The sequence below is a fragment of the Mesoplodon densirostris genome, chromosome 5 (genome assembly GCF_025265405.1).
Source record: "Mesoplodon densirostris isolate mMesDen1 chromosome 5, mMesDen1 primary haplotype, whole genome shotgun sequence".
Taxonomy (NCBI): domain Eukaryota; kingdom Metazoa; phylum Chordata; class Mammalia; order Artiodactyla; family Ziphiidae; genus Mesoplodon; species Mesoplodon densirostris.
The window spans coordinates 145,864,570-145,889,330 of record NC_082665.1 but is presented as its reverse complement, the minus strand read 5'-3'; the positions used below and the strand labels follow the sequence as shown (position 1 = coordinate 145,889,330).

General features: G+C 49.0%; 1 pseudogene; it reads right to left on the bottom strand.

Annotated features, from left to right (window-relative positions):
• Positions 1-14,448: 14,448 nt before the first annotated feature.
• On the bottom strand, positions 14,449-15,439 carry LOC132491356 (PDZ and LIM domain protein 1-like; annotated as a pseudogene).
• Between the last annotated feature and the right edge of the window lie 9,322 nt (positions 15,440-24,761).

Below are 24,761 nucleotides of genomic sequence, written 5' to 3'. Positions count from 1 at the left end.
AACATGATGGGCTAGAAAAGGAGCACATGGGAGATGTAGGTGCCTTGGGTTGGATGGTGGACTCATAGGCGTTTACTATATTATGAATAAATACATAACTATATAAGGGCGTTGCATAGGTTAATGATGACAGTGTGTCATGAACCAAGGACTATGATTAATCCAATTCTCAACATCGATGTCAGAAGGGAGGGAGGGAGGGGGTGATGGGGATAGATTTTCTTCCTCCCAACCTTTGTCTTTCCTTCCTTCTGCCCTGACTTCAGTCATTTATTCCATGACCTTTTATTGGCTGTCTACTGCGTACCTGGCCCTAGGTTGGGTGCCGGGAGCACTGAGGTGAAACAGACGCAGTTGTGCCCTTAAGAGAGCCGCTGTCTGCTGCGGGAGTCTGACAGTTCCCAAAGGGTTTGCGATGTGCTGTGACAGAGGTAAGACAACAAGCTGCTGTTGGGCTCCCTAATCCACCTGGGGCTGCTGGGGAGGGCTGTAGAGCTTAGAGAAATCAGTGAGTTGGAAATGGAGGTGGGAGTGCAAAAGCTGTAAAGAAGAAAAAGACAGCTCAGCCCTGGAAGTGCTCACATCTTGTGCGAGGGGAGAATGGCAAGAAAAGAGGGAGCAGCAACCGTGGAATGGGGGCCCTGAGAGAGGGCACAGGCCAGAGGGCACAGGCCAGAGGGCACAGGCCAGAGGGCACACACCGAGACTAGGCTTTCAGGAAGGCTTCCTGGAGGAGAGGGCATGCATACAGGCAGAGAATTGGCAAAGTCTGTGCCAGGGAGAAAGGTCAGTGTGTGTGAAGGCTGGTGTCAGGGAGGAAGCTTGGTTCCCTGGAGTTGCTCAGAGGTGGCCTGGCCCAGAGCAAGGGTGCAGAAAGGTGCGACTAGCACGCAGGACCCAGATTCAGCTAAGAAGCGGGAAAACCACCCTGTGGGCCGTCCTCTGAAGGGGGCGTCAGGGCGGACTTTCACTTTGAGAAGCCAGCTCTGGCCGTGGAGCACAAGTAAGGAGGCGCTGCAGCAGTTGGGGATAGAGATGGTGGTGCGTGAGCTGTAGAGAGGACCAGAGAGGAGGGCCCCTTATGGGCACCCCCACACTGTAGGCTGGGCTCACATGGGGTTTCCTCTGAGGGAGGGCAGAAGATGTGCCGACAGCACACACCACCCGTCTCCTCCCTGGCATGCATCTCCTCGGAACAAGCCTCAAGCGCCAGAATTTCTCAGGACTGACGGGTTTTCCTCACCTTCTATTAAACTACAGTTGATACTTTTGGAAGACTGAGAAGGAGACCAAGGTTGCTGAAACCAGGTAAGTAGATTCTAAGCCGCTTGGGACAAGAGGCAAGCAAATGGTGGGGTTCACAGCTTTGCATTACAAACAGAGGCTCTGGACCCCTGACTGTAGCAGCCCCCCAGTGGACCTTCTGCTCTAGGCATGACTTTGCCTTAGCCCGAGAACTCACAAGAATGCTGCAGGTCTTCGCCTACTGCTCAGAAGTAGAAGAAAAAGACTTACTGAGCAGCTACTATGTATGTAACATGCTACAACACATAACCATACTCAGGAAATCCTTTTGTCCCCATTTTACAATGAGAGAGCTAAGACCCAAAGAGTCTGAACTGAAATGAAACCCAAAGGCTGCCTGGCCATACCCATGAAATATTGTGTTTACTTTGGAGTGAGACTGGCTAGTTCTTTGAGGGTTTATTTTTTGAATCAACCTTGGACAGTTAAGAACATCTTGCATGAGTTATCTATTGCTGCACAAGAAATTACCCCCCAAATGAGCAGCTCAATACAATAAACATTTATTCTTTTACAGTTTCTGTGGTCAGGAATCTGGGCACAGTGTAGCTGAATGTCTCTGATTCAAGGTTTCTCATGAACTTGCAGTCAAGGTGTCAGACAAGGGCTGCAGTCTCATAAGAAGGCTCAGCGGGGACTGGGGGGTGCGATCTGCTCCTAAGTTCGCTCACTTAGAAGTTGAAGTGAGTTGTTGGCAGGCCTCTGTCCCCACCACGTGGGCCTCTCCACAAGGCTGCTTCAGCATATAGCAGCTGGCTTTTCCCAGAGAGCTAATTCAAAAGCAAGTTAGAGAGAGAGAGAGAGAGAGAGAGAGAGAGAGAGAGAGAGAGAGAGAGAGAGAGAGAGAGAGAGAAAGAGAATGCTCAAAGTAGAAGCCACAGTCTTTTTATAACCTAATCTTGGATGGGTCATCCATCACTTCCACATTATTCTCTTGGTGAGAAGCAAGTTCATGAGGCCAGCCCGCACCTAAGCAGAGGGGTTACACAAGGGTGTGAAACCAAGAGGCAGAGACTGCTGGAGACATCTTAGAGGCTGCTTACCTCAATGTGAAGAGTTTTAATAGCCAGGTTATTCTGGTTTCTACCAAAATGGCAAATTGCTTCACCTGGTATCCAGGGGCTGGAGTATTTTATGGCCTGCAGGGACACTTGGGGGGCTCTTGTGGCCACTCCTTTGGGCCTAAGGCATATTTGGAAGGGTCAGTATGGTGAACCTATCTGGAGCCCCCAAGGGAGAGGGAAGTTTGTTTCTCAGATTGTGGCTACTTCTCCTTCCCCATCTTGTCCTTGAAGCTGTTGTCATGCTTCCAGCAAAGAGGGCAAGTGATGGCATCCTCCTCCTCCACCCCGTCAGCCAGATTAGGTTCAGGTGGAGAAACCACTGAAAGTCTTCTTTCAATTCCCCTTTGCTTCTATATCTTTTTTCCCCAGATTTTCTTTTCTTGCCACCCACCTGCGTCCATAGCCCCCTCAATAACTTGCAGAGTAGGTGCTCCAAGAGTTCCCTGATGGGGGGATAGAAGGGCCTGCTATGGAGACCCCCAAAGTACAGTAAGTGTGAATGTACATCAGAACTGCCACTCAGATCAGTTCAAATCACATTTACTCAATGTCTGTTCTGTGCTGGGTACAGGGAATCCAGAGATGTATAAAATGTATTCTTGCCCTTTGAGGGGGTTCACAGCCTTAGGAGGGAGACAGACATACAAACAGGCAAAGACAAAACAATAGGATAAGTGCAACAAATACTTGATCAATACACCCTTTGGCCATCCCACCACGGCTACCCTGGTTTATGAGGCATCATCTTTTGCTTGGACTATTTCAGTAGCTTCCAAGCTGATTTCCTCCATCCACCCACTCTGCTACTGAGAGATCTTTATAGAATGCAAATCTGACAAAATATTACCCTGGCTAAAGGCCTCCACTAATCTTGGGGGAACGGTCAAACTCTTTGGATGGCTCCCAAGACCCTAGCCACTGTCCATCCCTCCAGCTACATCTTACCTTATTGTTTACATTCCAGTCATACCATAGGCTCTGTGCTGTGATAGGAACCTAGCCAGGTGACCATCCCGTCCCTCTGCCTCCAGCAGCTAATTCCAGACGGCCCTTCCCAGTCTGGGAAAGGAGCCCCAGAGCCGCCATCAAAACATTTCTCGCACTAGGTTGGATTGCCTTTACTTGCCTGTGTCCCAGGTGAATGGGCGCTCTGCATCGAGGCTCTTTGGTACCTGGCACAGAGAGGGCTGGGGTCAGACCAAATGACCGTGGAATGAACTGAGGTCAACTCTGGGAGCAGAGACGAAGGCACCCAGACCAGTAACTTTCAGTATCCCCAAGGAAGCACTGATGCTACAAGCACTCGCTTGGCCTCCGCTCTGGCCACGCCCTCTTCCTTATCTCTCTGCGCCTGCTGGCAAAGAGGCTGCCCACCTTCAGCGCTGGTAGCAGGCAGAGTAGAGAGACCCACCTACTTGCGCCTCGGGTGGGCGGGGAAGGCTCCGTGAAGCAGGTGCGGTATGAAATTGGACTTTAGAAGATGAGTTGGATCCTGATCTTAAAAAATTAAGTGTAGACACGTGTCTGAGGAAGAGGTTATTAAACCATGCCCTTTCCCCGGCTGCTATTTCCCACATGCACTGGGTAAAGACAGCAAAGCTGCCGAGTGACTGTGTGTGTCCCCTCCAGCTCAGGGGTACCCACCCCGGCGCTCCCGGAGCTCTTGAATGAATAGGGAGGGGCGCGCCTGAATGAGTGCGTGAGTGAGGGAGTGCGCGGGCTAGCGGGCTGGTGAATGGCGACCGCGCCGACTCGGCACGGGGACGCGGGCGCGGGCTCCACTTCCCTCTCCCGCCAGCTGGTGGCCTCGGGAAGGTGGCGGCGCCGGCAGCGGCCCGAGCTGGGACGGGCCGGGGCGCGGGATGGTGGGGGAAGGGGCGTTCCCGGCGGCCGCGCCTTCCGCGGCTATTGGATTAGTGGCCTTCAGGGATGAGCTCAGCCGGATCGGCTTTCAGCTGCAGCCTCCGGGCCGGCCGGGAAGGCGGGGAGCGGGCGGCGGCGGAGGAAGAGGGGGGAGGCGGCGGCGGCTGCAGCATCCAGAGCTGGCCGCGGCGGCCGACGCGCCCCGCGCACAAAGGCGCCCAGCCCCTGGGGAGGGCGATGAGCGCACCGTAGCCCGGGCCCGGGCCCCAGCTCCAACCACCAGTGCGTGCGCCCAGGGCGCGGGGGAAGTCGCAGGGCGCGCCAGGGGCCGGAGGCCGAGGCGCGGCCCGTGCGCCCCGAGCTCGGGACTCGCCGCCCTCCGGGTCTGGCGCGGAGCTTAGGAACCGCTGGAGCGCGGGCCTTGGCGCGCCCCCGGGATCCGCGCAGAAAGGCGCTTCCCCACTCCCACCCGGCCTCCTGCACCCTCCCGCCGCGCCGGAGCGCCAACTTCCCAAGAACGCTCCAACTCCAGGCCACCCTGCTGGGCAGAGGGCGCGCTGCTCCTGGGCACGGGCCGTGAGGACGCGCCCCTGGCCCCAGGGAGCCAGCCGGCATCTTCGGGGTCGCTCGGGCGCCCCTGAGTGGGCGGCAGCGGCGGCAGACGCCTCTCCCGGCAGTCCAGGACCTGCCAGCGCTGGCGATTCCTCCAGGGCAGGCGCTTGCCCTCTCTTTTATGGTGAGTATTCTCCATCTTCTGGTGAGGGGCACGCGGGAGCCGAGATCTGGCCGCGCGGACCTCGTGCGGGCCGGCACTCGCCACAGCCGACGCTCCTGGCGTGGGTCCCGTCCAGGTCCTCGGGTATTCCTCTCTTCGGGCTGTGGCAGTCCGACCTGGTTGGTTTGCGCGCAGCCTTGGGGCGTTGAGGGCCGGGCCCTGGTGCCATAGGTTCGAAGCCCGCTGCTTTTCTTCGTAATGGAAACACCACAAAAAACTACCCCCTCCCCCCAGTCACCCTGCCTGGGTTTGGGTCCATGATCTGTCATTCACTGGCTGGGTGACCTTGGATAAGGCGCCAAACCTCGATTTCCTAATCCATAGGATGGGGATGATAATGGTACCCTTTTAATAGGGCTATTGGTAGGATCTATGGGGTGGTCCTCGTAATATACGTGGACCTGTGCCTGGCACAGGAAATACTCGATCAAATGTTAGCCAGCATTATTATCAGCTGTGTGAGCCCAAGCGTGTTATCCAACTTTCCAGAGCTGCAGCAGCTCGTGTATGTACTGGGGACAGTAATTTCCAGGGGTCTGTTCATCTGGGTTGGTGGTGGGGGGTGTTCGGAGCGGGGGAAATCAAGCGCCCAGCACGCAGTGGGCGCCGGTGAAGTGGTGGCTGTTATCGTTTACTCTTGACGCTGGATAGTGAGGCTTGTCGCCCGGTCCGGGCGCTGCTTGGGGCCAGCTCCTGGCCTTGCTTGGACACAAACTTGGCGATGCTTAGGAAGGGAGGGGGTCGCGTGCTTCGTGAGTCACGGGCAGGGGGTGGGGGTGGGGTCTGGGAAGGAGGGAGGAGGCCAGAGCTTGGAGCGCGGTGAATGTGTCCGCCCGGGTAGCGCAAGACGCGCCACGGGCTCGGAGCCAGGAGGGGACGCGAGCCCAGGACCTCTCCCTGGCGGGAGAAGCGTGGGGGGAGTGGCTGCTCCTGCCTCCCGGATGGCGGAGCGTGGGCTGTTGCGGACTGGAAAGGAGAGGAGGGCACTTCTGGGCCGCCAGCGCTAGGAGGTGGGGAGCTCTCGGCTCTGGAGTAAGGCTTGAGTTCGAATTCCGCCTCCACCACCGGCCCGCGGTGTGACCTTGGGCAAGTAGTCTCATCTCTCCCAGCTCAGTTTCCTCGTCTGCCCCATCCTCCCGCTGGGGGAGTTTGGGGGGTGAAGGTAGGAGTTCTCTCCTCTCTAGGAATCTGAGCCTCCCTCCTCCATGCACCTTCTGTTCCCCTGCAATCGATGAGCATAAATCAGGAAGGCGTGCCTGAGCCTCCGAAAAACGCTATTAAAAGGAGAATCCAGGAGCTGCCCGTCCCCGCTTCCAGGAGGTCATCGCACCGAGGGAAGAAGCATCAGTGCACTACATCTCTCCCCTCTCCCGTCTCTCCCTCTGTTTTCCCACCTTGGTGCCTCTATCCTCCAACAAAATCCTGCAGCCTCTGTCGCTGAGGCTGATGGGGGAATCCCTCCTCACCTCCCACACCTTCATTTTTCAAAAAGTGCTACTGATGAATGGAGTTTGTAGAAAGACGGTGTCAGTAGCATGATATGAACATGCTTGACACAAGGGCATAATCCTCTTGAGATACATACCCTCTGACTGATTCCATTTTTCAAACTTCCTTTAAAAGTACTAATAAAAGGAATTTAAGCCACTTTTGGCAAACAGCAAACAAAATTCAACTTGCTGGCCATTCCACTCAAATATCTCTCCAGTCTGTATTTCTATTTTATTTCAGAGACTGATAAACTCAATTATATAAAAAGAAAATCTACAGGGACATCACCAGAAACAGTTAAAAGACATATGACAAAAGACATATGACAAACTTGGGAGAGAATCGTCACTCCTGTCACAAAGGGCTCATCTCTTTAATGTGTAAAAATGTTCTCAAGTCAAGAAGAAAAAGAGCAAAAACAGACAAAGACCATTAACAGTTCACATGCACAAAATAAAATTGAAATAACAAACATAAGACAAGCTGGTCTACCTCACTCAGTAAGAAAAATGTAAGTTAAAACTACAATAAGATACACTTTTTCACATATCAGATTAGCAAATACTAATAATTTATCAGAAACATCTTTTAAAAATATAAAATAGATCAAATCCCTCCCAGTCTTAGAACGTCCTCGTGGTTGCCAGGGTGTAAAATCTAGGTGCCCCCAGGGCCCTCCGGGTCTGGTTACTGCTCCCTTCACCCCTTTCTCACTGTTTGCCTCTCTCATTACCCTCCACCCCCTGGCCTTTTTGGTTTTGCTCCAACACTCCAAGGACTTTTTCCCTTGGCTTTTTTTTGTTGTTGTTGTTGTTGTTGTTTTTGCGGTATGCGGGCCTCTCACTGTTATGGTCTCTCCCGTTGCGGAGCACAGGCTCCGGATGCGCAGGCTCCGGATGCGCATGCTCAGCAGCCATGGCTCACGGGCCCAGCCGCTCCGCAGCATGTGGGATCTTCCCGGACCGGGGCACGAACCCGTGTCCCCTGCATCAGCAGGCGGACTCTCAACCACTGCGCCACCGGGGAAGCCCTCCCTTGGCTTTTTTAAGACTGGCTCCTTCTCCTCATTTAGACAGGCCTGTCCTTGGGAGGCTTCGCTTCTACCCCAGAAAGTGGCCAAGACCTGGCCCAGTGCAGAGTTCCCCATCCCTCTGGGAAAAGACCTAGTACCATTCACCATATGGGGGCTAATTGATTCTCCCCGAGTTGCCTGACCTGTTGTAACATAGCCAGGTTCTTGAAAGGCCCCTTCTCTATTGGTACAGGAATGAAGGGTCTCAGGCAGCCCGGCAGGTAGAACAGGGCACTCGGTGCAGAAAATCAGGGAGTGTGAAGGTACCTGGAGCAAAGCTACCAGGAGTCTCGGCCTGAGTCATTTAAAGAAATAAGTACATAAATACATGCACTTAACTTATGTGAACATAACCAAACATACTTGGCAAGAAAGATCAACAATAAAAAAATTAAATAAAACAGCCACACATTTTATTTTGGTTTTTTTTTTTTGGCCGTGCCGCGCGGCATGCGGGATCTTAGTTCCCCGCGACCGGGGATCGAACCCACGCCCCCTGCAGTGGAAGTGCAGAGTCTTAACCACTGGACCATCAGGGAAGTCTCCATTTTAAATAAAATATTTTAAATAAAACATGGTCCCTAAATAAGTCTCACTGGCTGTATCCATTCTGAAGCTGGAGGAAAAACAGTTGTCTGCTGAACCCCTTGGGAAAGAGGATGGCAGACCCAAACCCAATTTGAATTTCATGAACCTTCTTCAGAAGAACTTTCCAGGGCAGTGTTGATTGCATGTGATTTTTTGCTACACATATTGAGTTAACCCCCATTTAAAATGTTATGAAAGAAAAATGAAAGAAAAGTTACAAAAGAAAAATGTTTGTTGTTAAAAACGCAAACTATACAAGAGGTGTGGAGTGGGAGTTTCTTCTTCAGTCTGAGAAGTGCTTTCTAATGCAGACGGAGGTAGAAGATGCTGTATGGTGCTGGTAGGAGATAGAGGCTGGCTGGGTGCCGGCCTCGCCAGCAAGAAATGTAGCACGGGGTGCAGAAGACAGCTGTGGATGCAGGACGAGGTCCAAGGGGGATGGAGGGACACCACAGAGGGTGCCCGGTCCCACTTGCGGGTGGGAGGAGAATTGAATGACTGTCAGCCAGGCAAGGGAAGGTGGGAAGGCCCCCGGAGGCCAAGGTATGCGCAGGATGTGGTCTCTCAGGGGAGTCTGCTATGACTGGTCTGATGGGGGCCGTGCTGGGAGCCTAGGCGTGGGAGAAGTAAGCAAGAACAGGTCTTAAGGACTCTTATATGCCAAGCTAAGGGGTGTGGCTTCTCCCTGGAGAAGCCACCTGGAGAGTTGAACAAAAGGTGTGTGTGTGCCTTGGTCAGATTTACCCTGTGGCAGCATGGAGGGTAGCTTGGGGGCCACAGACTGGAGTCAGGGAGCCCCACTGGGAGACCATTGTAATAATCCAGGCAAGATCTGAACTGAGGGAGAGCTGAAGGCCTTGAGGGAGAGTGAGAGACAGGGGGATCCATGGCAGAAATGGGGACGAGAGAAGAACCTGGTTTGCCGGAGAGGGAAGAGACTGCTTTCAGTCCTGGGCATGTAGATTCTGAGGGGCCAGTGGCCCCCGAAACCCCAGGTCTGATATCTAGAGTGGGTGGGCGTGTCCTAGGGGAAAGAGACCAGCTGGCTTTACAAGGTCGTTTGAAGGAGCCCCTAGTCTGGTGTGGTCAGAGGCCTTGGGATAGGTGGGTCTGGTGCTGAGGAGAGAAGGCGGGGCTGGAGACTCAGTTTGGGAGGATCCCCAGAGGGCTGGAAATGCCAGTCGTAAGAGAAGATGCATGCAGAGAGGGAGCAGCGGACACTGAAGATGCGACAGTGGGTGTGCCCCATTTATGAGGCCAGCCAGGTGGACCTCAGAGCCGAGAGGTGGCAGGAGACTGCCTCCAGCTCTACACCTCCATGTGCTGGTGTGTGCAGAGGGAGAGGCCCAGAGCAGTTCCCAAGTACCCCACCTGGCTTTCAGTGCTGTGAAAAGTCACTTACGAGTGAGCCTGGAGCTCTGACTTCTCCAGAAACTAGTGGGGCTGAGTCCGCAGAGACCTCTCACCTGTCAGCCACATTCTGTGAGATGCGCAAGTCACACAGATTCCTGCAGGTCACACAGATTCCCGGGGCCAGAGTGGCTCTCTGCTCCCTGGGGCTCCCTCCCTCTCTTCTCTCTCTCTGGGTCTCCCTGTCTCCCCACTTCCTCTCCATCCCCTCTTCCTCTCCAACAATGCCCCCCACTCCCACCCCCCCATATCTCAAAAATGCTCCTAGAGACAGCTGAAGCTTAACAGAGGGACCTTCAGAAATCCCAGCAGGTTCCTACTATGATCTCCTAGACCAAGCCTGAGTTTCCCTTTTCATTCAGGCATCCCGAGTTTTCAGACAACCAGTTATACTAAGTGGGCAAAGTTCGGCTTATGAGATAAATGATGGGCCAGACATGAAGATCATTGTGCTTTCTTCATAGAAGTTGATCCAAGAGGGTCCCGTTATGCAGCACCCACCCTGTCCCCTTTCTCCTAGCCCTGCTCCAGCCTGAGCCATGCTGGGTCTCACAGAGGCCAGCTGTCCTGCAGAAATTTACTCACGTGTGCTTAGGGCACAGGGGCAGCTGGAGCGATGAGCAGACCCGCCAGGAATGCACGTGGAAATAGGGCCTCTGGCCTTCCTGCCTTGGAGGTGTGTCTCTTTCAAATGACCTGGCAGAGCGCGCTGGCTTGGTCACTGCCCGGCAAACCTTCATCCCATCCCCTGCGTTCCTTGCTGGCTGACAGCCTGAGTTTTCGCCCTGGGGGCTCCTGGCTCAGTCACCCGTGGGAAGATTCTCACGGAAACCCCACAAGAAGGAGAGGCACGGGGAAGCCTCATTGATTCACAGTCCAGGAAGATGGGCGTGAGATGGTTCCACCTGGAGCTGCACAGATGGCTCTCCTGGGGAGAAAGGGCCTGCCCAGCCCAGTGTCACATGAGCTCCATGCACATGACAATGGCATGGAGCATTGTGATGCCAAGTGTTATGGAGTGTTATGCAGAGAGAAAAGTTAATGGACGCCTGTGAATAAAAGCTTGGAGTTTCTTTAGCTCATTCACCATTGGCAGGTTCAGTCTGAATCGGCATCTTTTAATAGAATAGCCTCTCTACTTAATATTTGTACTAAGAAAATCTTAGAAACATCCCAGCCTAACCAGGTCCGAGTGGGTACCGTTGGCACCATTGCACAGAGGTGAAAATTGAGGGCTGAAAATGTAAATGACTTGCCCGAGCTCAGGGGGCTCTGGTCTCCGTCGTGCCTCGGTGGAGGTTCTTTCTAAAGTGGCAGAGGTTGTTTTTATTTCTTTGCTCGTGCTTGTGCATCCACCACTTTCTCTGAGCCAGAGCCCTGCAGAGTCCTGGGGACTCCAGTGAGGAGACCCAGCCCCTGCTCTTGCATTGTCCCCCGTCTGGTGGGAGGGAGGCAGCTGAGATGTTAGGGCCCCTCGTGATAAGTCTGTGATGGAGACAGGTGCAGGGGCTCTGAGGGCACGGGATGGGGAGCTCCCCAGGGGCACTGATCCCCGAGTAGAATGAATTCCCCAGGTGTGTGTATGTGGAGTGGTGTGCAAGGGAGGGGGAAGGGGTGAAGGCAGCAGAGGGTCAGGACATGCAGGTTAGGGGGGATGCCGTGAAGGGCTTCACAGAGGGAGATGGGCCAGGGAAGCATCAGGGGGCATTTGGGGAGGGTTAGGGCTAGGAGTTTGTACTTTATCCTGAAAGCTGTGGAGAGCCTGTGGAGGACTTTAAGCAGGGAGCGTGATTAGATCAGCTTTGCATTTTTGCAAATGGTGTCATATATATTTGAAACCAACATGCAGTCTCTTATAGGAATTCAAGTGGTATCAAAGTGCATTGCTTTTTTACAGTCCTTGTCATTATTCAGACCTGTCACTGGGTCTGACCCCTTTGGCGTGAGCTCTCCCAGGAGAGAGGTGATCGGATCTTACACTTTCCTGTAGCCTCAGATCCCCAGGGAGGCATCGTTACTGCTGGTTAAATGAAGAAATGAAATCCGCCCCCAACCCCTACCCCAGCAAGTCCAAAGCCATAGGCCGCATTGAAGGGAAGGCATTTAACCCAGCCATTATCAATCCTGCGGCAGTTCTGCCTCCTGGCAGACCCCATGCCTGGCTGAGTCCAGCAGACAAGACTTTGAGAATGGGATTTTGGGTCCTGGGCCTCTGAAGACTGAGGGCCACACCTTGCAAACGGTTGAGGCTCCTTAAGAAGTGCGACATCCACGCTTCGTGTCTCCTCATTTCCCCTGTCAGGTTGCAATACCCACCAGGGTCCTGGGAAGGGCAATTGGCAATTTGAGTTTTTGTTTTCTTGCTCAGCCATCACTGAAGCCCTGGGGCGGATCGTTCCGGATAATGTCAAGCATCCACATCCAAGCATGGCCTAAGAAATTAAGTTTGGTTTGAGGCAATGTGATGGAGGCATTGTTCAGTATGCTCTCTGCTTGCTGGGTTGAGAGACAATGTTATTCCTACCAGGAACTTAGACTCTGTGGTATCTCCTCTGTGCCTGGCCCAGCGCCACGAGCTATGGTGGAGACAAGAGGAGAAAGGTGACCAGTACCCGCTCCCTCTGTCTGGAGAGAGAGGGCAGGGGCTGAGCCTGACTTGGCCACTGCTGCGTGTCCCTAGCTCTCAGCCTCACAGAGCCTGGCACATGACAGCCATCCACCAAGTGTGTTTTTTGTTGTTGTTGTTTGTTTTTTTTTGCGGTACGCAGGCCTCTCACTGTTGTGGCCTCTCCCGTTGCGGAGCACAGGCTCCGGACATGCAGGCTCAGCGGCCATGGCTCATGGGCCCAGCAGCTCCGCGGCATGTGGGATCTTCCCAGACCGGGACACGAACCCGTGTCCCCTGCATCGGCAGGCGGACTCTCAACCACTGCACCACCAGGGAAGCCCCACCAAGTGTTTGTTGAAAGAATAAATGAGGCTGGGAGCAGGAAGGCTGCACAGCAGTATATAACAAGGGGCAGACTGGATACAGCCCAGGGTCAGTGGCTCAGAGGCAGTGACTGTGATAGTGGAGAACTAGGCCCCGTGCTCTCATCTCCTGACTCCAGCCCTGGCCCTTTCCCTGCTGAATCCTCTAGAGATAGCAGAACGTGAGAACCTGCTGAGGCCCAGAATCTCCTCTTCACGCCCATACATGTATTCTGCCCTCTCTTCCAAAGCACCCTGCTTGTTTGTATATGTGCTAGGCGGGGTTGGATGGGAGGTAGTGAAGAAGCCCAGGGGAGAGCTTCCTGTCCCCAGAGGAATGCCCCTCAAGGTAGAAAAATGCAGATCAGTGGACCAGAAAGTCCTGGCTGGCTCAGGGGTGATGGAAGGGTGGGGCAGGCACCTAGAGGCCCTGGGGGGATCAGGGCGGGCTTCCAGGAGGAGGTGGGGCTCTCAGGCTGGATTGGGGAGGTAAGGAAGGAAGGAGAGGGGGTCCCAAATGCCTGGACAAAGACATGAAGATTGACCTGTGACCCCGGTTTAGGAGTTGGGAATCTGCATTCGTAACTTCCTGTCTCCCAGGCCTGGCTTCTGATCCTGACCACTGCCTTTGACAGGTTCCATGGGGACTAAAACCAAGTTACTTAGCCCGTCTTTTATTCATTTGTTAGTTCAGTTACAACTGCAGGAGACCGTAGGAGCTGGAACTTCTCCGGGGCGAGGACTGCAGAGGCAACGTCCCAGCTGGGTGCAGGGGAAGTACGGGCAGAGTAGATCTGGCTGCAAGCTGGGGACCCCATGAAAAAGTTATAGCCCCCTATTGTGAGCATTTACATTGATCTCCACAGTTTGGTTCTATGAACCACCCTGCCCTTTGCTTCTGTAGCTGAATCCTAGTGCACGCCCTGTTGTTTCTTTAGGATGCATTCAGGTGGTGAAATGGCAATGTTGCAGGACATACACAGTTTAAAGGAGCACTTAACATTTACCGAGTGCCTCCCAGGTGCCCTGTGCCATTTCAGACTTTACAGATGTCTCCCCTGACCCTTGCAAAGACAGGGAAGCTTAGCACATAGAGCACTTTTCAGATGAGTCTCAGAGAGACTTGCCAGGGCCCAATGGACAGGAAGGGATTCAAACCCTGCCCCTCGTTATATTGTGCTGTCACTAATTGTCCTTAGTGGATGGCCTTTAATGGACATGAGCACTTCACTCTGGGTCCTGTCTTGGGGGGAGTAGCAAAGGGCTGCTGTGTGTCCACTCCACCATCGCCAGGGTGGGCAGCTTTTGAGGCCCCTGCCTGCCACTGATGGGGCACAGGCCTCGAGGCCAGAAAGGAAAGCACTGTGCCCTCCATGACCCAACACGGTCTCCTCTGGGGCTGCTGCTTGGCCGCTGCTTTCAAATATGTTAAAGGTGTCTTTCAACAGCTCCAAAGTTGGCATGGTGTGCACAAGGATAAAGCAATTTCCCTAAGAAATGTCCCGTGTGGGCCACAGAGCTGCTTACAGTTGGCACCGTGAGACACCCTGTTCTGTTTTTTGATTAGATCTTTTTTGTTGTTTTGAAGTCTATTAATTTATTGAGTAAAAACATCCTTGTCAGACATATTAAATTCAGTTTGGTTCAAATTTGGCTGATGTCTATTTGCAGCAGAGATGAATGGAGGAGAAGAGAAGACACCGTGATGCTGGTCAGGGGACACTGAACAAAACCATCTTCCGTTAATTATAAAAGCGGGCATCACACAGCCAGCATGAGTCAGTTAGCTAACGAGCAGGGATAGAACCAAAGTAAGCGAGAACTTTCAAGAAAAGAGAGGCCAGAGCTTTCAGAGGACAAGATGCAGCAGGGGCTCGCTGGAGAACAGTGTTGGGTGCAGAGATGCTGGCTCACTTAGGGAACACAGTGCTCACATCATAGCCCTCGGGTGGAGTGACCCGCTCCCGGGCATGCTTTTCACAGTAGAGCTGATCCTCCACAAAGAAACGGCCCTTCTGTTCCAGGTTGTTGCCACAGTCGGTGCACACATAACACTCCGGGTGGCGGTGACGGTCCCGCCGCTCCACAAACATGCCGACAATGCTGGTGCCACATTCGTCACACGTGGGCAGCTTCTGGGCATTTCCAATCTATGCAGCCACTTTGGTGACTGGAGCCTTAACTCTTCTGAATCCTGAGGGCTTGTTGGGATCCCCTTTCTCCTCAGACTCCAGGATTTCCTGCAAAACCAGGAGTGAAGTGGACTGTTTTGGAGGCTCATTTAACTCTTGTTTCTCCTGCGGCATCTTGTAAAGTTCAGATTCTTTATCCATGACGAGTCCGCTTGGAAGCTGAGAATGGTCTAATGCTCTGCCATTCGTCTCCCGCCCACTGGCTGCCGTCTTTGACTCCAAGGCACTGCTGAAGTTGGAGATGTTTTTAGAGAAGTAGAGGCCAGCTGGGTGGTTGTACTGGTTTGTGATGACCCTGGGGCAGAAGTGGAGGCAGGTGAGGTGGTAAGGGGCACACGGCACTCTAGCCGTGGGCGCTTCCTATGTGTAGGACCTCTTGCGGTTCGGAGGCTAAATTCATCTTGTATGGATGATGTTTCCCTTCCTCTGTCACCAGAAGAGACCAGATTTTCTGTTCAGATCTGGTTACTGTGAGAGTCCAATTGTCTGTGCAGCCCTTGATTTTGTCCTGAGCTTCCAAGTGCGTCATGTGGCTGGTATTTTCCCCATCGATGGCTGTGATTACATCTCCAACACATAAATTAGCTATAGCAGCCTTGCTTCCGGGAGTGACCCGGGAGATGGTGAGAGGCTGCTCGAAGTCCTTGCCCCCCACGAGGCAGAAGCCCCACGTTCCCGGGCCCTGGAGGACTAGTTGCTGGGTGGTCATGGCACGGTGATAGCGGGCGGCGACTCCAGGGGACAGACGGGGCAGGACGCGGAGTGGCGCGCGTTGGGCTCCCCGGCAGCTGTGCTGATTAGATCTTTCATTTTTTAATTTTATTATACTTAATTTGTACACTTTCACTCTTTTTCATTTACTAATATAAGTACACCAGCCATGACTTCCTCTGAGCTCTACTTTAACGGGATCCCACAGGTTCCGATATACGGAATGTTTTTCAATATTCTTGTTTTCTAGATATTCTACAATTTCTATATAGGTCTCCTTTTTGATCCGAGTTGTTTAAAAGAGAGTTTTCAAAAAAGTCCAAGTGGTAGGATTTTGTGATCCATAACTTTGTGATTAATTTCTAGTTTTTCTTCTGCGTTACCAGGTTCTGTATTATGTCTGCTTTTTTGGTGAGGTTTTATTTGTGGCCTAATATATGGGCATTTTTTAGAAATATGTATACATCAATTCAATGTCATTATGCAATTTTGGTTTTTCTATGTCTTTACTTAATTTAGTCCATTGATCTGTCATGAGCTGAAAGAGGTGAATTAAAATCATCTGGCTCTACTGCGTATCTGTCTGACCTTTCTTGTATTTCCTGTAGCTTTTGCTTTGAATTTTGGTGCTGTTATTTGGTGTGTTCGATCTTCAATTGTGGATTATATTCTTTATTGTTATAAAGTGTTCTTTGTCTCACTTAATATCGTTTGCCCTGAATTCAACCTTACTTGCCTCATATTAAGGTTACTGTACCTGCTTAGTTTGATGTAGCCCTTACTTGATATGTATTTACCTTTCCTATTTTTTCAACATTGTTGAATTACTTTGCTTTGGGGATACCTCTTAAATATGCCATACGGTGGGAGTTTTGTCTTGTTCCCCAACCTTACAATCTTTTCTTTTTAGTAGTTCACTATGGCCATTTCTTAACATAGCTAGTATTTGTGTGTGTGTGTGTGGTACGTGGGCCTCTCACTGTTGTGGCCTCTCCCGTTGCGGAGCACAGGCTCTGGACATGCAGGCTCAGTGGCCATGGCTCACGGGCCCAGCCGCTCCATGGCATGTGGGATCCTCCTGGACCGGGGCATGAACCCGTGTCCCCTGCATCAGCAGGCAGGCTCCCAACCACTGACCCATCAGGGAAGCCCCATAGCTAGTATTTTGGTCATAATTTTACTATTGTATTTTATATCTCTGTGTTTTTGTTTCTATTGCTTCTTCTTTTTTTATTTTTTTATACAGCAGGTTCTTATTAGTCATCAATTTTATACAATCAGTGTATACATGTCAATCCCAGTTCATCACACACACACCCCCACCCCCCTGCCACTTTCCCCCCTTGGTGTCCATACGTTTGTTCTCTACATCTGTGTCTCTATTTCTGCCCTGCAAACCAGTTCACCTGTACCATTTTTCTAGGTTCCACATACATGCATTAATATACGATATTTGTTTTTCTCTTTCTGACTCACTTCACTCTGTATGACAGTCTCTAGATCCATCCACATCTCAACAAGTGACCCAATTTCGTTCCTTTTTATGGCTGAGTAATATTCCATTGTATATATGTACCACAACTTCTTTATCCATTCGTCTGTCAATGGGCATTTAGGTTGCTTCCATGACCTGGCTATTGTAAATAGTGCTGCAATGAACATTGGTGTGCATGTGTCTTTTTGTGTGTGTGTGTGTGGTATGCGGGCCTCTCACTGTTGTGGCCTCTCCTGTTGCGGAGCACAGGCTCCGGACACGCAGGCTCAGCAGCCATGGCTCACGGGCCCAGCCGCTCCACGGCATGTGGGATCTTTCTGGTCTGGGGCACGAACCCATGTCCCCTGCATCGGCAGGTGGACTCTCAACCACTGCGCCACTAGGAAAGGCCTGTATGGTTTTCTCTGGGTATATGCCCAGTAGTGGGATTGCTGGGTCATATGGTGATTCTATTTTTAGTTTTTTAAGGAACCTCCATACTGTTCCCCATAGTGGCTGCACCAATTTACATTCCCACCAACAGGGTAAGAGGGTTCCCTTTTCTCCACACCCTCTCCAGCATTTGTTGTCTGTAGATTTTCTGAAGATGCCCGTTCTAACTGGTGTGAGGTGATACCTCATTGTAGTTTTGATTTGCATTTCTCTAATCATTAGTGATGTTAAACAGTTTTGCATGTGCTTCTTGGCCATCTTTATGTCTTCTTTGGAGAAATGTCTATTTAGGTCTTCTGCCCATTTTTGGATTGGGTTGTTTGTTTCTTTAATATTGAGCTGCATGAGCTGTTTATATATTTTGGAGATTAATCCTTTGTCCGTTGACTCGTTTGCAAATATTTTCTCCCATTCTTAGGGTTGTCTTTTCATCTTGTTTATGGTCTCCTTTGCTGTGCAAAAGCTTTTAAGTTTCATTAAGTCCCATTTGTTTATTTTTGTTTTTATTTCCATTACTCTAGGAGGTGGATCAAAAAAGATCTTGCTGTGATTTATGTCAAAGAGTGTTCTTCCTATGTTTTCCTCTAAGAGTTTTACAGTGTCTATTCTTAAATTTAGGTCTTCAATTTATTTTGAGTTTATTTTTGTGTATGTTGTTAAGGAGTGTTCCAATTTCATTCCTTTACATGTAGCTGTCAAGTTTTCCCAGCACCACTACTGAAGAGGCTGTCTTTTCTCCATTGTATATCCTTGGCTCCTTTGTCATAGATTAATTGACCATAGGTGTGTGGGTTTATCTCTGGGCTTTCTATCTTGTTCCATTGATCTATGTTTCTGTTTTTGTGCCAGTACCATATTGTCTTGATTACTGTAGCTTTGTAGTATAGTCTGAAGTCAGGGAGTCTGATTCCTCCTGCTCCATTTTTTCTCTCAAGACTGCTTTGGCTATTTGGGGTCTTTTGTGTCTCCATACAAATGTTAAGATTTTTTGTTCTAGTTCTGTAAAAAATGTCATTGGTAATTTGATAGGGATTGCACTGAATCTGTAGATTGCTTTGGGTAGTATAGTCATTTTCACAATATTGATTCTTCCAGTCCAAGAACATGGTATATCTCTCCATCTGTTGGTATCATCTTTAGTTTCTTTCATCGGTGCCTTATAGTTTTCTGCATACAGGTCTTTTGTCTCCTTAGGTAGGTTTATTCCTAGGTATTTTATTCTTTTTGTTGCAATGGTAAATGGGAGTGTTTCCTTAATTTCTCTTTCAGATTTTTCATCATTAGTGTATAGGAATGCAAGAGATTTCTGTGCATTAATTTTGTATCCTGCTACTTTACCAAATTCATTGATTAGCTCTAGTAGTTTTCTGGTGGCATTTTTAGGATTCTCTATGTATAGTATCATGTCATCTGCAAACAATGACAGTTTTACTTCTTCTTTTCCAATTTGTATTCCTTTTATTTCTTTTCCTTCTCTGATTGCCATGGCTAGGACTTCCAAAACTATGTTGAATAATAGTGGTGAGAGTGGACATTCTTGTCTTGTTCCTGATCTTAGAGGAAATGCTTTCAGTTTTTCACCATTGAGAATGACGTTTTGCTGTGGGTTTGTTGTATATGGCCTTTATTATGTTGAGGTAGGCTCCCTGTCTGCCCACCTTCTGGAGAATTTTTGTCATAAATGGGTGTTGAATTTTGTCAAAAGCTTTTTCTGCATCTATTGAGATGATCATATGGTTTTTCTTCTTCAAGTTGTTAATATGGTGCATCACATTGATTGATTTGCGTATAATGAAGAATCCTTGCATCCCTGGGATAAATCCCACTTGATCATGGTGTATGATCCTTTTAAAGTGTTATTGGATTCTGTTTGCTAGTATTTTGTTGAGGATTTTTGCATCTATATTCATGAGTGATATTGGTCTGTAATTTTCTTTTTTTGTAGTATCTTTGTCTGGTTTTGGTATCAGGGTGATGGTGGCCTCATAGAATGAGTTTGGGAGTGTTCCTTCCTCTGCAATTTTTTGGAAGCGTTTGAGAAGGATGGGTGTTAGATCTTCTCTAAGTGTTTGATAGAATTCACCTGTGAAGGCATCTGGTCCTGGAATTTTGTTTGTTGGAAGATTTTTAATCACAGTTTCAATTTCATTACTTGTGATTGGTCTGTTCATATTTTCTCTTTCTTCCTGGTTCAGTCTTGCAAGGTTATACCTTTCTAAGAATTTGTCCATTTCTTACAGGTTGTCCATTTTATTGGCAGAGAGTTGCTTGTAGTACTCTCTTAGGATGCTTTGTATTTCTGTGGTGTCTGTTGTAACTTCTCCTGTTTCATTTCTAATTTTATTGATTTGAGTCCTCTCTCTCTTTTTCTTGATGGGTCTGGCTAATGGTTTATCAATTTTGTTTATCTTCTCAAAGAACCAGCTTTTAGTTTTATTGATCCTTGCTATTGTTTTCTTTGTTTCTATTTCATGTATTTCTGCTCTGATCTTTATGATTTCCTTCCTTCTGCTAACTTTGGGTTTTGTTTGTTCTTCTTCCTCTAGTTCCTTTAGGTGTAAGGTTAGATTGTTTATTTGAGATTTTTCTTGTTTCTTGAGGTAGGTTTGTAGAGCTATAAAGTTCCCTCTTAAAACTGCTTTTGCTGCATCCCATAGGTTTTGGATCATCGTGTTTTCATTGCCATTTGTCTCTAGGTATTTCTTGATTTCCTCTTTGATTTCTTCAGTGACCTCTTGGTTATTTAGTAATGTATTGTTTAGCCTCCATGTGTTTGTGTTTTTACGTTTTTTTCCCTGTAATTCATTTTTAATCTCATAGCATTTTAGTCAGAAAAGATGCTTGATATGATTTCAGTTTTCTCAAATTTACTGAGGCTTGATTTGTGACCCAAGATGTGATGTATCCTGGAGAATGTTCCGTGCGCACTTTAAAAGAAAGTGTAAACTGTTGTTTTTGGATGGAATGTCCTATAAATATCAATTAAATCTATTTGGTCTCTTGTGTCATTGAAAGCTTCTGTTTCCTTATTTATTTTCATTTTGGATTATCTGTTCTTTGGTGTAAGTGAGGTGTTAAAGTCCCCCACTAGTATTGTGTTACTGTCGATTTCCTCTTTTATAGCTGTTAGCAGTTGCCTTATGTATTGAGGTGCTCCTATGTTGGGTGCATATATATTTATAATTGTTATATCTTCTTCTTGGGTTGATCCCTTGATCATTATGTAGTGTCCTTTCTTGTCTCTTGTAACATTTTTGTTTTAAAGTCTATTTTATCTGATATGAGTATTGCTACTCCAGCTTTCTTTTGATTTCCATTTGCATGGAATATCTTTTTCCATCCCCTCACTTTCAGTCTGTATGTGTCCCTAGGTCTGAAGTGGGTCTCTTGTAGACAGCATGTATATGGGTCTTGTGTTTGTATCCATTCAGCAAGCTGTGCCTTTTGGTTGGAGCATTTAGTCCATTCACGTTTAAAGTAATTATTGATATGTATGTTCCTATGACCATTTTCTTAATTGTTTTGGGTTTGCTTTTGTAGGTACTTTTCTTCTCCTGTGTTTTCCACTTAGAGAAGTTCCTTTAGCATTTGTTGTAGAGCTGGTTTGGTGGTGCTGAATTTTCTTAGCTTTTTCTTGTCTGTAAAGCTTCTGATTTCTCCATTGAATCCGAATGAGATCCTTGCAGGGTAGAGTAATCGTGGTTGTAGGTTCTTCCCTTTCATCACTTTAAGTATATCATGCCACTCCCTTCTGGCTTGTAGAGTTTCTGCTGAGAAATCAGCTGCTAACCCTACTGGAGTTCCCTTGTATGTTATTTGCCTTTTTTCCCTTGCTGCTTTCAATAAATTTTCTTTGTCTTTAATTTTTGCCAATTTGATTACTATGTGTCTCGGTGTGTTTCTCCTTGGGTTTATCCTGTATGGAACTCGCTGTGCTTCCTGGACTTGAGTGGCTATTTCCTTTCCCATCTTAGGGAAGTTTTTGACTATAATCTCTTCAAATATTTTCTCGGGTCCTTTCTCTCTCTCTTCTCCTTCTGGGACCCCTATAATATGAATGTTGTTCTGTTTAATGTTGTCCCAGAGGTCTCTTAGGCTGTCTTCATTTCTTTTCATTCTTTTTCTTTATTTTATTCTGCAGCAGTGAATTCCACCATTCTGTCTTCCAGGTCACTTATCCGTTCTTCTGCCTCAGTTATTCTGCCATTGATTCCTTCTAGTGTAGTTTTCATTTCAGTTATTGTATTGTTCATCTCTGTTTGTTTGTTCTTTAATTCTTCTAGGTCTTTGTTAAACATTTCTTGCATCTTCTCGATCTTTGCCTCCATTCTTTTTCTGAGGTCTTGAATCATCTTCACTCTCATTATTCTGAATTCTTTTTCTGGAGGTTGCCTATCTCCACTTCATTTAGTTGTTTTTCTGTGGTTTTATCTTGTTCCTTCATCTGGTACATAGCTCTCTGCCTTTTCATCTTGTCTATCTTTCTGTGAATGTGATTTTTGTTCCACAGGCTGCAGGGTTGTAGTTCTTCTTGCTTCTGCTGTCTGCCCTCTGGTGGATGAGGCTATCTAAGAGGCTTGTGTAAGTTTCCTGATGGGAGGGACTGGTGGTGGGTAGAGCTGGCTGTTGCTCTGGTGGGCAGAGCTCAGTAAAACTTTAATCTGCTTGACTGCTGATGGGTGGGGCTGGGTTCCCTCCCTGTTGGTTGTTTGGCCTGAGGCAAACCAACACTGGAGCTTACCTGGGCTCTTTGGAGGGGCTAATGACAGACTCTGGGAGGGCTCATGCCAAGGAGTACTTCCAGAACTTCTGCTGCCAGTGTCCTTGTCCCCACTGTCAGCCACAGCCACCCCCCACCTCTGCAGGAGACCCTCCAACACTAGCAGGTAGGTCTGGGTCAGTCTCCCCTGGGGTCACTGCCCCTTCCCCTGGGTCCCAATATGCACACTACTTTGTGCATGCCCTCCAAGAGTGGAGTCTCTGTTTCCCCCAGTGCTGTCGAAGTCTTGCAATCAAATCCCACTAGCCTTCAAAGTCTGATTCTCTTGGAATTCCTCCTCCCGTTGCCAGACCCCCAGGTTGGGAAGCCTGACATGGGGCTGAGAACCTTCACTCCAGTGGGTGGACTTCTGTGGTATAAGTGTTCTCCAGTCTGTGAGTCACCCACCCAGCAGTTATGGGATTTGATTTTACTGTGATTGCGCCCCTCCTACCATCTCATTGTGGCTTCTCCTTTGTCTTTGGAAGTGGGGTATCTTTTTTGGTGAGTTCAGTGTCTTCCTGTTGATGATTGTCCAGCAGCTAGTTGTGATTCTGGTGTTCTCGCAAGAGGGAGTGAGAGCACATCCTTCTACTCCGCCATCTTGGTTCCTAGTCTCTATTGTTTCCTAAAGCAAAATCTTTCAGTATGGTGTTTTATTTTGTGTTCTTTTTGACAGTTTGGAAGATCTGTATTTTATTCTTCTGGAGTTCTTCTGGAGGTTTCCTTTGTAACTATGTAAAAAAGTATTTAATCTTTTTTTTTTTTTAGGCTGTACTAGTTGTCTCCCTTCTGAAATAAGTGATCACAAAATTAGTTTACAAATTTGCTAACAATTTTTATCTGCTTTGTGACAGCTTTTTCTCCTGGTGAGTTTTCTTGGCTTACCATATTTTTTCCTGTTCTGTTCCTCCTCTATTTCTTTTCCAGCATCTTTGACTACATCATGTGCGGGCTCCTAGTTGGAAGAGGCGGACCTTCCTGGATCAGCATTTTGCAGGGCATGTGTGTAGAGGAGATGCCAGGAGGTATTTTAGGAGAGCAGGATTGCTCCCTGGTTCCTGGTAACTGTTCACAGGACTGTGGCAGTGATTTCTTTTAGCTTCTACCCAGTCAGCAGAGATCTGCAGCCCTGGGCTTCCCCCAGTTCAGGCCCTTCTCCCACTCTGCCTCAGCAGCACACTTCTTCCTATGAAGATGGCAGACCTGTAAAGTTTTCTCTGTTAGCCCTGCCCTCCTCTTTCCCCACAGTGTCAGCGGCAGCTCCCACTGCTAGACCGCATACCCTGTTCCCATTGTTCCTGATTAGGAACCATTGATTTTCTCCTTCAGGGAGTGCCAGCTACTGGCTGGCTCTGCCATCTTCAACTGAGACCTGCAGCCACAGGTGTCTTCTGTAGGTGTTTTCTCACACCTCGTTTGATCTGCACTGGTTTTGGCAACCCTTGACCATTTTTTTGGCAGCCTTTCTTTATAAGTTGTGGTTGGATTACAAATGTGTTCTAGTTTTGCTGAAGATAAAATTTGCATTCCTCTTTCTCTTTCTCCTTTATTTTGGGTGATTTTGGATATGAAAAGGAGTAACTATTCTGCTATCTTAGAACTGTCTAGTGTTGTACATTTTTATGTATTCTGGTATTTCCTTAAACATTAGCCAGAACTCTCTGGATAGGGTCAGCATGAGCTGAAGCTGGGGTCTGACAGTAGAAAGAAAATGGGAGTCGAGAATAAAATTGGAGGGTTAAAAAAGCAATGCATATTATTGCTGCCTGTGCTGTATGGCCCTTTGGCTGGGATTGTGCCACTGTTTGGGTGGGAGGTCATGGCCAGGCAGAACGGGGCATGAAAAACATCTGCCTCCTGATCTAGCTCAAGGAAAGCCTAGGAGCTCTCAGACCAGGGAGGGGAGGACACACACCTCTGCTCTGGACAGTTTGCAGGGCTCAGCTCTCCATCTCTTCCCACACTCGGGGCCCATCCAAACAGCCCAAGCACCCTGGATTCTGGCTAGTCTCTTAGTGATGGTGGCCAAGTCCTGAAAGCCAGGATCTTGTCTCAGCGGAGGTTGCCCAGGGTCAATGCTGTTAACTATGTTTATATGCCTAAAGAAAGAGCTAGCCCATCCAAAGGGAAGGTGTATATGCAGGATGCCCAGAAGACAGAGCCAGAGAGGAAAACCTGCCCGCAGAATCTCAGGCTTGACTTTTGATATTGTCCCTTAGCTTCCCACACCACCTGGAGGGAGCATTTTACCCCCATTCAACAAATGAGGAAACTGGAATCTTAGAGAGGCTAAGAGGCCTTCCTGTGGACGCACAGCTAAGAGATGGGGAGAGGGATTTGCATATACTTCTCGCTGGCTCCAGAGTCTGGTCATCAACTCTCTCATCCCCCTGCCTCCAACTCACCTTCCCATGGAGACCCCACCCCATCCTCAGATGGTTATCTTATGTCCATGTCTACGTCCCTGGGTGACCTTGGTGGATCCTTGCTCAGTGTCTGGCCTCTCAAGCCTGGCTGCACTTTAAATGCTGTTTAGGCTCCCCAGGGCAGCCCAGGATGGGAACCAATGGACCACACCCTAAACATCTTTGACCCCCTGTCTTGGGCACTCTATCCCCCCAACCTTGGCAC